Source organism: Amia ocellicauda, chromosome 20 (assembly GCF_036373705.1).
Source record: "Amia ocellicauda isolate fAmiCal2 chromosome 20, fAmiCal2.hap1, whole genome shotgun sequence".
In the NCBI taxonomy this organism is placed as follows: domain Eukaryota; kingdom Metazoa; phylum Chordata; class Actinopteri; order Amiiformes; family Amiidae; genus Amia; species Amia ocellicauda.
This window is the reverse complement of record NC_089869.1, coordinates 23,562,550-23,575,049: the sequence shown is the minus strand read 5'-3', so window position 1 is coordinate 23,575,049 and position 12,500 is coordinate 23,562,550. Positions and strand designations below refer to the sequence as shown.

Sequence of the window (12,500 nt, the reverse complement as noted above, 5' to 3'; positions counted from 1 at the left end):
CTGTGAGCACAGGGGTTTAGATTGTTTTGAAGAACGGCTAGGATTTCGGCAGCTTTCATTATGGAGTTATCTTTTGATCGTGAACTTTGCTGTCCAATGACTGAAAAATTAAACCAGGAAAAGACTGGGAGTTAAGCCGGGCGAAATATGCACCACCGGTGGATAGCAATGCTAATGTTTGACTAGCTGGAATAGCTGTTTGCTTAGTGGAGAATGTTTGGTATCTGACAGAGGGAACATCTCTCTTATTAGTAATCAAATAGGCCTGACCAGTTGTTGCCATCACTCTGAGTGTTTCAGCCATCGAGAAATAGGCCTTGCTCTTCGAGGAGCAGGAAATGTGGGAAATAAATACAGTGGCAGAAGCTTTTGTTGTTTATTAATTTCGCCCATCTTGGAAAAATTACAGTTATGGTTTTGGTGAAAGATAATTTTCTTATACATGATCTAATACTGTCTTTGGTGCAAATAAAAATAAAAACACAATAAAAAGAGCTGAAGCTAATATTATATTTGCTCTTTTTAAATTGCGATTAATATTGTTTCATGGGTTTATTTTATTGTCAATGAAAGCAATCAGCGCTGACAGTCCATATGATTTTTTTTTTAAATGGTGGTTTTCAGTTGTGACAAAAGAGATGCATAGTTTAAAGAATGTGTTCAGCCTTAAATGTTTATTATTCAAATATTGTCTATTTGGTTTTGGTTAATTCCCCCCAAAAAATCTCCTTTCTGTATTTATTCAATCCTAAACAATGTAAATAAGAAAGAAAACAGGAAACATTTTGTAAATGGTCTCATCATGTTTATTTGAGTAAGGAAAATGGTGGTTCCATTTGCGCCAAGCATAAATGCTTAAAATGTGTAAATTATTGATGAAAAATCTGCTGCATGTTTCTATATTTAAGTATATGACAGTTTTGGGAGAATTTTTAATCTTCCTTGATCTTGAAATCCCAGATAAGATGAATGCTTTGTTTGAGAGCGATGGGCACATAAATAACAGTAGGACGGTCCAAGAAAACTATTGACAAGCACACACTTCAGTATAAATCTGCACCTGCTTCTGCATCAATGTTTATTTATATCTATAAGGTCTGAAAACATCAGAGCATTATTTTAACTGTGATGCAATAATGTGAATCACTTGTAAACTACACTAATTTACAAATGGCTTCCTTTTTGCATTTTTTGCAGTTTTGTTATGGTTTAAAATTTGTCTTATGTATGACGTCATTTCAAGTTACACTAATAATGTTTAGCTTTTTTGAAAATTGAAATGTATTATTGCTGTTGTGGATGTTTTTGCTGTGTATGGAAAATTCATCGTTTTAATATTTTTTGCTATGTTTAATTTTTTTAAATCGTTTTTTTTCTGGCTTAAGTAGTTTCATTATTTTCCCATCATAAACATTATGATCTGGGTTTGTTGGCACTGAAAAGCACGACAGAAACCATCCTACAAAAGCTTGTAGCCCATAGAGACATTTAGGAGGTTACAAACCGATAAGGTATATTTGTCCTGAGGATATGAACCAATAATTCAATCACGAATTGAGATCTATGGCCACACATTTGTTCCAGCTCAAGTCAAGACAGCCCACAGTAAATCAAAAGAGTTCCCAGTCAGTTAAAAAATAATAAAAGGATGATTTTAAATGCAAAACATAAGCCATATTCGCTTTATAGACAAGCATCTAGCGACATATGAATCCTTCTTAGTTTTCTTCCTCAGGTCAGTGTTTATTTAACCAGGACAGAAATATGAGGTGCACACTTTACAACATTAAGTGTCACTGATATTTAACACATTTGTGCTTCCGATAAATTGTTTTGCTTTGTATTGGCACTCAATAGAGCCTTCAGTGTAGAATATCCCCCTGCATTGTACTCCAATCTGTGCAACAATGAGTGAAACATAAGTAAAATAGGAAAAGGAGCAGAGCAGAGTGAATATTAAAACCCAGAAAAAAAAAGCAGAGGGATATTGTAGTGGGTGAGCTCAAACAGTGGAGAGAGAGAGAGAGAGAGAGAGGAAAAACACAGTTTCATTGTGATTTTGCTGAATAGGATGAGAGTATCATTTTCATGGCAGAATGATCTGTTCTGTGGATTCACAAAAACAGATGTTACTCATTAGGAACTGCTATTGTCTACATATCACAACTACGAGCAGATAATTTTGCACCCATAACATTCCAGCGGCCGTAAATGATTACAGCACTGTTAAAGCGTACAGGTACAGCATGGGAAAACTGTGGTTTATATATATGAGTGAGTGTGTGTGTGTGTGAGAGAGAGAGAGACAGAAAAAAAAATCTGCAGTTACTCTAAAGGTTGAGCTTTATTGCTGGGTACAGAAATTCCTGCTAGGGTACATCCTTTTCACTTTCCCTTTCCTTGTGTGGGATGAATGTGCGTGGACTCGATGTCCAACTGTTGAGGACTGAAAAGACCGATTGTTGAGGCAGACCAGGGAGGTCTGATTACGTTACAATCAAAACATTTAACTGCAGCGTACGACGGAGAGCCGTGCTAGCGGTGCTGGGGCATGTTAAACAGCCTCGCGATCCATTATCGATAGCATTCTCAGCAACAATTTCCCAGATGGTACGGGGGGCAGTCATACTGCTAGTTGGCATCTTGTTGGGCAGTAACTGGCATCCGCACGGATCTGGCATTTTCAACGGAGTTTAGGAGACTTATCATTCCAAATGTGTCCTATTTTCCTGTAATGAAGCCAGACATCTGTTTATCCCATTTTCTGTTGGAGTTTGTTATAGCTTTAGATTTTCGAGAGAAGGAAAAAAAAAAAAGAGAAAAGTTTGTCAGATTTAACAGCTGTTACAGAATTTCAACCCTGATGGATCTTTAAATATTTTAGAACTGACCTCAGACTCTAGATTATTCATATTTATCGAGGAGGAGAAAATCTATTGTTTCTCGGTCTATTGGTCCCTCCCTTGTGAGAGGACAGGCTCGGATCAGGCGAAATATAAATGGCTTAACAATAAACCTGGAGTGCCCTGACATCAGTGGCCTTAAATTCATTTACACCTGTAGTTTACGTCTTGAGAGTAATAATGGTGAAGTGTCTGAAGACTGATTGGGGTTTTCCTAGTCATCGGAGCTTCCTTTCACTTCCTGTCACAAAGGTCACAGAAAACTGACCTTTGCAGACAACCCAGCCGCTGAATTATTCATGTGATTGACTTTTTTGTCAGTACACACAGTTGTGCTCTGGGACATTTTATTCATTTAGCTCATTTAAAGGGCCTCCGTGCACCTGTTCAAGTATTAATATCGTGTAATTTGTGCCTAACGCTGATTTTGCTTAACATTCATTATATTTTTTATTAGGTATATTTCCAAACAATTATGTATGATTATTACCAGACCTTACAAACAGCGCTGGGGTTATTCCCCAGACCTTCGCAGCGCCTTGTCAGGTTGTTATCAGAAGCAGGAAGAATAAACATTTGACCATAGCTCGTGTTTTCGTTACTGCTCCGTAGCCAACCAGAAAACTTAAAGCGTTTTCCCTTATGGCTTTGCAAAAGCATGATTAAATCCGACTCAGTGGAAGCTGTACAAATGCCAGCATTTATAAGGTCAGTGCTTTTGTTAAAAATGCTATGTAAATGAGGATCTGCAAAAAGGGACATTAAACAAAATTAAATTCATTGTCTCCTTTAATGTCATTTACATTTTGGCTAAGTCCTGGACTGTCAAGGAGGATTTTTGAAATAATTTTAATTACACATCAGCTTGGAATCGGGGGGTTTTCAATGAGGGAGCATTTGGATAACCTGCAAAATGGGGTCTGTTTATTAACTTCTTAAATGACATGTTTTCAGTGCATCTGCATAATGTAATTAAAGCAGCACATTTAGCGTTAATTCGGCTTCTCACTTCTGCCGACAATATTGGTAGATGGTGCTGTCGCCGTGTCGTGCTTTAAACCTGGGTTTTTACATTTCCGATTAGGATGTTTATTTTACAGGCACCCCTTTGTGTGTGTCTGCGGTGTAAATAGTTGTGTTTTGTTTTTTTGTTATCCTTCTGCTGGAGATCCAGCATTGATTTCAAGGATGCAGTATATTTCTGATTAATGAGTGTGCCTGCAGGAAATACATCTCAGGCCAGGGTAAAACTACCAGAGCTGGATGCTAGCAAGTGCACAGGTGTGAACATCTTTGTGTTATTTATGAGAAACTCACTAACCCCTGTGTTAAAGGAAGACAAAACAAAACACACTTACTGCACGGTTAAATTAATACCTGGTCAAAACACCCTATATATACACACACACACACACACACACAATTTGATGAAAGTATTGGCTCTTAAATAAGCTAAAACAAATCAGAAGGAAAAAAACATTTTCTCTTACTACGCAAATTAAATTAAATTAACTAATTTAATTACACAATACAGACAATTCATTTTCAAATCACAAATGAACTACTGAACCAGACCGAAGTAAATTGTATGTTTATCTATTGGCTCGTCTTATTCACTTGCTTTAATCTATATTATTTCTTTTTTTTATATATATTATTTTTTTGATCAAACTTGTCTGTATTTCTACAGCCCCCTAGATTCGGAAATTACTGCCCGGCTCCTGCTCTCTCGCTCGTCTGTTAGCCTGCAGTCCCCTTCACTCCTTCGTGTTGCCCTAAGCATGTTAACCTACACTGTAACTCCCGTGTACAAGGGAATGAGATGGTTTATGGTTTGTGTGTTTTAAAGCAAAACACAGAAAGGGGGCGGGGGGAGGGGAGACAAGCAGGGCTGTCAAAAACTATACTCGGCGAGGTACCCTGATAAAAAACATCCTCTGCTTCTGGTACGGCCTTATCAGGTGAAAAAGAGATACCACCGCAGCCAGTAATTTTGTTGGGCTGTCTTTGATGAATTGCGTGGTGGGAAGAAGAAAAAAAAAAAGGCTGACAAACTCTGAGCTCTTGTACTCAAGCAGGGAAAGAAAAAAACAGTTGCTATCAGTAAATAGGATCTTTAGCAAGAATAAAAAACTAAAATTAAGAAAAGCTGTGTAATACTTTCTTGTTTAATCAGTACTCATCAATGGAAGGAGACAGGGAGAATACGATTGGTTTGGATCGTGGGTATTTAAAAAAGTATGAGATCTAGTTGTAGCCGAGGGAGATGAATTGACGAGGCACCAGATAGCGAGGGCAGAGGGACGGCGAACCCCGGCCAGAGTGCAAATGGTAGCTGCCGCGCTGTCGGACCGCCGGAGATTGTCACCTCTGATGCCAGGACGTGATTGACAGCCAGGGCTACAGGAAGTGAAAACTCAGGGAGCTTAACCTGTACTTGGCAGACTTTCCAGAGCTTGCACTCGGAGAAAATGAAAACCATACACCTCGGGGAAGGAGCCAGGATCTCTGCACTTCCCCAGAGTTTATCAATGAGTGGGGGGCTTTCTCATAGTCAAAATATCACTCCAGGATCAGTGTCTAACTCAGTTTCTGGTATCTGTGAATATCGACAGTTGTACTTAATTTTTTTACAATAGTAATAAAGTTAGATATAAATATTTGAAATTAAATTACATTTCATGTTAAATGTATGGTTCTTGGAACAAAAACACTCAGATAAGACTAAAAACAGAGCAAGCATTTTAATTAGTAAGGGTTTGCCTGATTATTTTTATATATCTATATATATTTTATATCTAAAATGTCTGTTTTTCTGTGAGTAATAAACGGCAGGGAAGCAAAGCAGGCTGGAATTCCAGGCTGACATTAGTAAATAGCAGGACTTGATAACAGAGCTGAAGATGGTGTTGTGTTTGCCCAGTAATTCACTGGGAAATGAGTTTAACATGTGTGGAAAGGAAGGGACTCACATTTGTGTTGTTGTAAGACATGTAGCATGGGCCCAGCTAGCGGAAGGAGCCGGCTCCGGCTTGTCGCTAGTGAAAGACGAAACATGGTTACACATCTGGTGAGAAAGAACAGTTCATTTGCAGAGACAGCTCTCCCTGTTTCAGCTGAAAGAAGCTATTTTGACAGAAACAAAGCCACGGGGGCTGGGCCGGGCGATTAGCAATACGAGGCCCAAGAAAAAATCCTCTGGCGTCATTGATAAAGAAATTCAAAAAGCAGACTGGTCTTATCCTAAAACACCATTTAAGTAGGATTTTTTTCCCCCCTCTTCCTTAAGTAGTAATCCAAGATGTGGGTTTTACATAAAACTCCCTCAGCACCCAATAAAAGTTTCCTGAGGAAGACAAAAAATAAAAGGAATTTGAAAGTGAAATTCAAAGGACAATTAATCTAGGGGCTGGCAGAGTTATTGAGAGGCAAATCAGTGGGCTCAGACGACGGTTCATCTGACTGTGACATATGTGCTGTAAAAGAACTTTATTTGATTGTGGCGGACAAAACACGAGAGCACTCCCCCTTTCGTCGTTCGCTATCAGCACCGTCCGCAGGACTTGACCGCACAGAGGGCTTAATTTAGGCGCAGGATGGACACAGGCACCCACACAACAAAACACAAAACGCCAACAGTTGGAGGAGGGTTATTAATGCACAATGGGCAGACGCGGGTGTCTATTCTTTTGAATAACAACCAGTGAAATCGAATTGGTCTTGGTATTGTGTCGATTGTCGGGAATGCACTTCACCGATCCAAATGTCATTAGGATTTCCCCTGTACGTCCGCGTCGTCCTTCTGTGATCTCTGTGCAGGACGAAGGGGTAGCATTTTAGATGTGCCCGGCTCAAACAATAGTATTAATTTCTCATTATGAGTCGTCTCTACGCAGGGCTTCGGTTTAACTTCTGTCCATCTGGCTGTGTGGAAGTGAACGAATAAGGACTGAGAAAACTACTCTGGAAACAAAAGAGGGGGGGAAGTCACAGCAGCGAAGCTCATTATGAGTTCCCCACATTTCCGTATTTAAAGTCAGAATTGCTCACAAATTATTTTCCGTGAGTTTCTTAGAAGTTGTAGTCACATCACTCTTGTGAGATATTTTATCCTGATAGAAAGAGACAGCATTTTTATACACAGTGGTTGAAAAAAAAAAAAAAAAAACTTGAATTATTAAATATAAAATCTGCACAACATATCCTGGGTTTTCAAAAATTCAGCAGCGTTCCTTTAAAATTGAATTTACTTTGCTTTTTTGTTGTTTTGTTTGTTTGTTTCTTTTGTTTTTTTGTGTGCATTTTACAAGGCCCACAGAGTATTATTTTTTATAATAATAATTTATTTTCTTTAAATGTGAAAAAGAATCTGTGTAAGCCAGTTTCTTTCTTCTATTCATCAACCGAGTAAAGTTTCTGCTCTGTGCAGTTTTTGGCTTCATAACCTCCCCCCCACACTCCCTTTTAAGCTCCTTTAATTTTCAAACAAAACGTTGGGTCAGTTTTAACCGTTTCTACCCGTAAAACAGCACATAAAACCCTGCTGAGGGTTATATGTGGTATCTAATCTGAGACAGGGTAATGCAGGGGTTTTTTATGGTTAAGTATGAATTCACACCCACAGCATTTGTTTCGCATTAGAAAAGGTTTGTAAATCAGATCAATATGCCCGAACGCTGCGGTCCCCGAGTGGGATCTGTGATGTCATCCCCCTCCTCAGTATTTGCTTATCAGAGACGTTGCCAATGTTGTGCGCCCCTCCATCTATTTCCATTTTCCGAATGTAGCAATTTGTACTGTGACACCAGAAAGATTAGGTTAGGAAACAGTCTGGGGATTGGATTGGACATGGTGCCGGTCCCAGCAATTGGAGGTCACAGGACACTGATCTGGACACTGGGCACAACTCATCAGTTACTTCTGAGAGAGGCAGCAAGCCCTAGCTGGATAACGGCCCCAGGGGCACATGGGATGGATCTACGGGGCCTTCAAGAAAGACCAGCAAACAAGTATCATTTATTAAAGCTGACAAGTTATTTCTAAATATAGCAAGGTTTTTTTGTTTTAAAAGATTATCATTTCGAACACTCCTTTCCCCTCGAAAGAAAGAGACGACTCTTGAGTTAACCGTAAGCAATGTGGGATTTGCTTTCTTCTGCGTGGGAAAAAGTGCCGTACGGAGATTCTGTTCCACAAAAATCTGCTGTATTTTGACCAAAGTCAGTCCGTGGGAAAACAAAGTAATAAAATCTTGGGGGGTGCAAACATGGCGCTGTTTGCGTTGGGAAGAAACTTCATCCGTGTGGCCTTTATGATGCTTGATTGCTTGTTTCAACACGGAGATATTCTAGAACATAAACAGAGCGCAACAAAAACGCAGCAAAACAAAAACATTCGCACAAAGAAAACCCAATTGTACAACTTGCAATTTTGGTTTTAGCAATTCATGTAGTCTGAAACACATTTACTGGCTTTAGGCTATTTGTCATTATAAGTGAACCTCTGCTCATGTTTCCTAAGACCTCATTATAATTATTCCCAGCAATTATAGCGTCCAGAACCCTACTCCAGTCCAAGACACATTTGTTCCCATTTATTAGGCTTAGAGCAGTAACTAATTTACATTGTTTTAAATATGTGGTGTGATGTTAATTTATTGTGTGTGCTTCAGGTCAGACAAAGTTGACAAGTCTCTGGCAACATCATTAGAGATGGTAAATAAAACATATGCGAGTGTAAAGTTTTGCAGCACTTCCACTGGTTCGCAGGGAACTCACTTGTTTGTTTTTTCTTGCTCTTTAAAGACAGCTTTTATTTTGTAAGGTCTGGTTAACTTTAAAGGGTATTTAAAATACCGAACAATTAACCTTACATTGTTCTCTGTTTTTATATACTATTGTTTCTTTAAAAACACACATACTTTCATGTTTTTATTCATTGTTTTATTATTATGATATCTTTGTATGAATTCTTTAGTTGTTCCACATTCGCTCAAGTCAGAACATTTTAAAACAACATTTGCAACCAATATTCCTAGCGGTCAGCTCCCAGTCATACGATAATATAATATAATCACAAACACGTCAGAGTCTGTGTGGCACACTTTAGATGCGAGGTTTTAAATCGTGTCAGTTATTGACAGAACATTTTTCTTGTCTGTGTGTGTGTTTGTGTGTGTGTTTGTTTTCCCACCCATATCTCTTATGATGTAGAGAAACAAGCCATGTTAGTTGAGAAGGGTGGGGGGGGAAAGCTTTGTTTAGAAAAAAATAACGATCATAAATAGAGTTGTAACCAGGAGAGGTAAAAAAAAAAAGTGGTGACAGTGCTCCGCTATCAAGACCTGCAATTCCAAGGAAATATGAGCGTTCTGATCCAGGGAAGCAGTAATTATCTTTTTGTGAAGAATGTACAATGGTGCTAGGATGATGAATTGATCACAGATTGGAAGCGTGGTTTAACTGTCATGTTACAGAGATAAGAGGGTGCTCAGGGATTGCTCATCCTTTCTGCTAGTTCACAGCCAGCCAGTTTATTAGCACAAATCCCAAATGTTTAGTAAACTCATTAGGTTCCATCTAATGCTAATTTATCATCATAGATGGAAACATAGCAGTCGAGGCCAGAGGACTATACTAAAACCTCACGATTTACACAGCTTTCTGATCAATCACCCTCCTTCCAGCCGCCATTTTTCATTAAATGCTTTAAACCACACCAAATCATCCACGGGATTAAGCTACAGCAATCGGTGTGGGTACTCAGAAAATTATCTCCGAGGAAGATGGCTATCTGAAAGGTTAAAACAGACACACCGGCGCCCCGTCAAAGGGTTCCCGGCGCGATCGTCAGAGGGTTTCAAGGACTCTGGCAACAGTCCCTGTCGAGGAAGATGCATCACACTGTCTGTGTAAGACGTGTCAAGCGCGGTTTATTACAAACTTCAGGAGTTTGTGCCTTAAAGGGGGGTGGGGGGGAAAGTTTTATTTGTTCGTCTTTTTTTAGTCGTGTGGATCGCCTTTGTTTGATCTTAGGAAACTGCTTAGAAGGTAATTAATTTCTTATGATATTTTACCAGGTAAAATGTGAATTGCAGAAGAAAAGCTATTGAATTTTTATGGATCTTAACCGCATAAAATGAGATTCATGGGGAACATATATAACTGTGCATAAGGCTCGGCTGCAGTACCGGGCTTTTTCACTGTGGGGTGTGAGGAGTGCTTTTTCTTCTGGTATAGGGAAGGGGAAAATCACTCCAAAAAGCTGGATTCGGCCTGCCTTAACACCGATAATGAAATATGACAGAAATTTCCTTGTGCTGGTTCAGTGGCAAGAAAGGTCCTCGATGGTCTATATTAATTCATCTGACTTATGTTCCCATGTCTTGATTTACCTTATGATTAAAAACTTCTGCAGGTCCGCTCGCCAATTGAAATCAGATCTCATCTGCAGCCCAGTGGTATTGATCGCTATTTAACATCAAGGCTCAGAATTGATTGCATTGATTAACAATAAAAACACTCCTCTGCTTGTCCGGCAGCAAGTTCAATACTCTGAATGAAAAAGCATTGTGCTTCTACCCTTCATTGACCGGGGAGAAAAGGGAAACAGTGGCAAATGTTAAATAAACAGCAATAATTCTTTAATACTATACTAACTAATGGCCAGCTTTGCCTAAGCAATCAATTTTAATAACTGGCAATTTGCGTAAGCCATGATGAAGTAATATCATACCTACGTTTCATCATTTTGAACATATATATAGTGTATGTAAATATATTGTATATATAATGCATTTACATTTTTTGTGACATTTTATTTAAAAAAATGTGTTCCTACTTCACATTAAATGAACAAGGTATTGAAACACAATTGTCTTTAATCCGATTATTAAAGAATGACAATTTTCTACAGCTTTGTTTTAATTTATTGCTTTCATAGATTTTTTAAGACACCCACACACACATGAATATTATACATATGTGTGTCTATACAATATATAGTCATGTACATGTAAATACTGCATCTGTGTTCAGCGTCTGTCTTCTCTGAGTAATGGCTGATCGCTAACCTTTCCTGCTCGCTACTCCTGGCAGCCAGCAGTTCCCATCCACCATGTCCAAGTCATGTGGAGGCTACCAGCATCTGAAAGACATTATCCAATCTTTAACATCCAGAAGTTTACAGTTATATAATGATGGAGAAAACCGCAAGCCCCCATGGGAGGGCAAATTTTAGAGATACTTTTAAAATGAAATTACCCAGCCAAATGTACAGGACAACCCCTGTTGCAGTTAAGACAATAAGGACAATCTGGAATTAATTTTGTTTGCGATAGGGGCAAATCCAATTTGGTTTTCTGACTGTTGATTAAGGACTCAGCCCTACAAGGTTGTCCCCCCTGTAAGCATTTGCTGTTTATTTGTGTGAGGAAAGCCGCTGGAATCCCCTCCAACTGGGACGCTTGGGTCAGACGCGGCCGTAACGAAGCGCAGGCTGGCGATGGGCCGCTCTCCTCCCGAGCGCTTGTTTGGATTGCAGCTCCGGTTTGCTTTTTTAGTGGCAAGCTGAGCCCCCCTAATCACCGCCTCCCCCCTTGGGTGGGGAAAACAGGAGGAACCACGGGGGGATTAGGATTGGTGCGCAAGTTAAGGGATGAGTAGTTAAACATTAAATTTTTTTGTTCAAATCTTTTTCCGATTTAGGAAAGTGGGTCAGACAGAGACACAGATCATATTGAGCTTTTCTTTAGAGTTTGATCATATATAGAGAGCATTAGATTAGTTCTCGTAGTAACTTTTTTTACTCTAATTCTTCTACATTTTTAAAATGTCTTGCATACAGTAGTACAGGTAAAGAAATCACGGACCAGACTAGCATTTCTATCTGCGCTTGATGCTCGTTCATGTTTACTTTACCCCCCAACTATAACTAAGGGATCAAAGTGTGATTTCCATGGTTAAGACAGAAAAGCTATGGACAATAATTCAGGCCAGCTGTGTCCAACTCAAACCAGTCCACATGTGCGTTGTCAATTTGACCTCCTATCGGACGCGTTACAGTGGTCGGCAGTGGTCTAATTTATTTATAAAACTTGTTAACCAGAGATTGAAACTGGGCTGATTTTCGGACGGTTCTTCCTTTCATTTGTGATGCATTTTAAGGTATGTTTAGGTATCAGTTTTGTTTGTTTATAATCTTTTTGGCGTTTCATTTAAAACAACTGCAAAATCAGAAAAGTTATACATGTAACCATTTTCATACCTCTAACTGATAACATTTTCTATGATTTGATACTCAAACATGTTGTGTTCTGCCTCTGCCTTTTCAACGACCAAGCTGGACATTTAAAAGTAAGTTTTAAAAGGGGTATCAATGCATTACACTTGGTAATTGAGCATTCACGGTACATAAATCAATGAGAAATGCTGAGGATTAAATAAATCAGGGACGGGGGAGAGAGAGCACAGAGAATTCCTCACAGAAGTACGTCTCCCTTTGACGGCCGAGTTGGCCAGTGTTAGCCAACTTTTAAAACTCGGAGAGGATAATTGGATTATCAGATGCAGGAACAGCAGGGAGTCGGACATTATCTCC

General features: G+C 39.2%; 1 protein-coding gene across 13 annotated transcripts in view; it reads left to right on the top strand.

Moving 5' to 3' along the window:
* Positions 1-12,500, top strand: part of ebf3a (EBF transcription factor 3a) — an 88,685-nt gene that overhangs the window by 8,392 nt on the left and 67,793 nt on the right. The window lies entirely within an intron of this gene.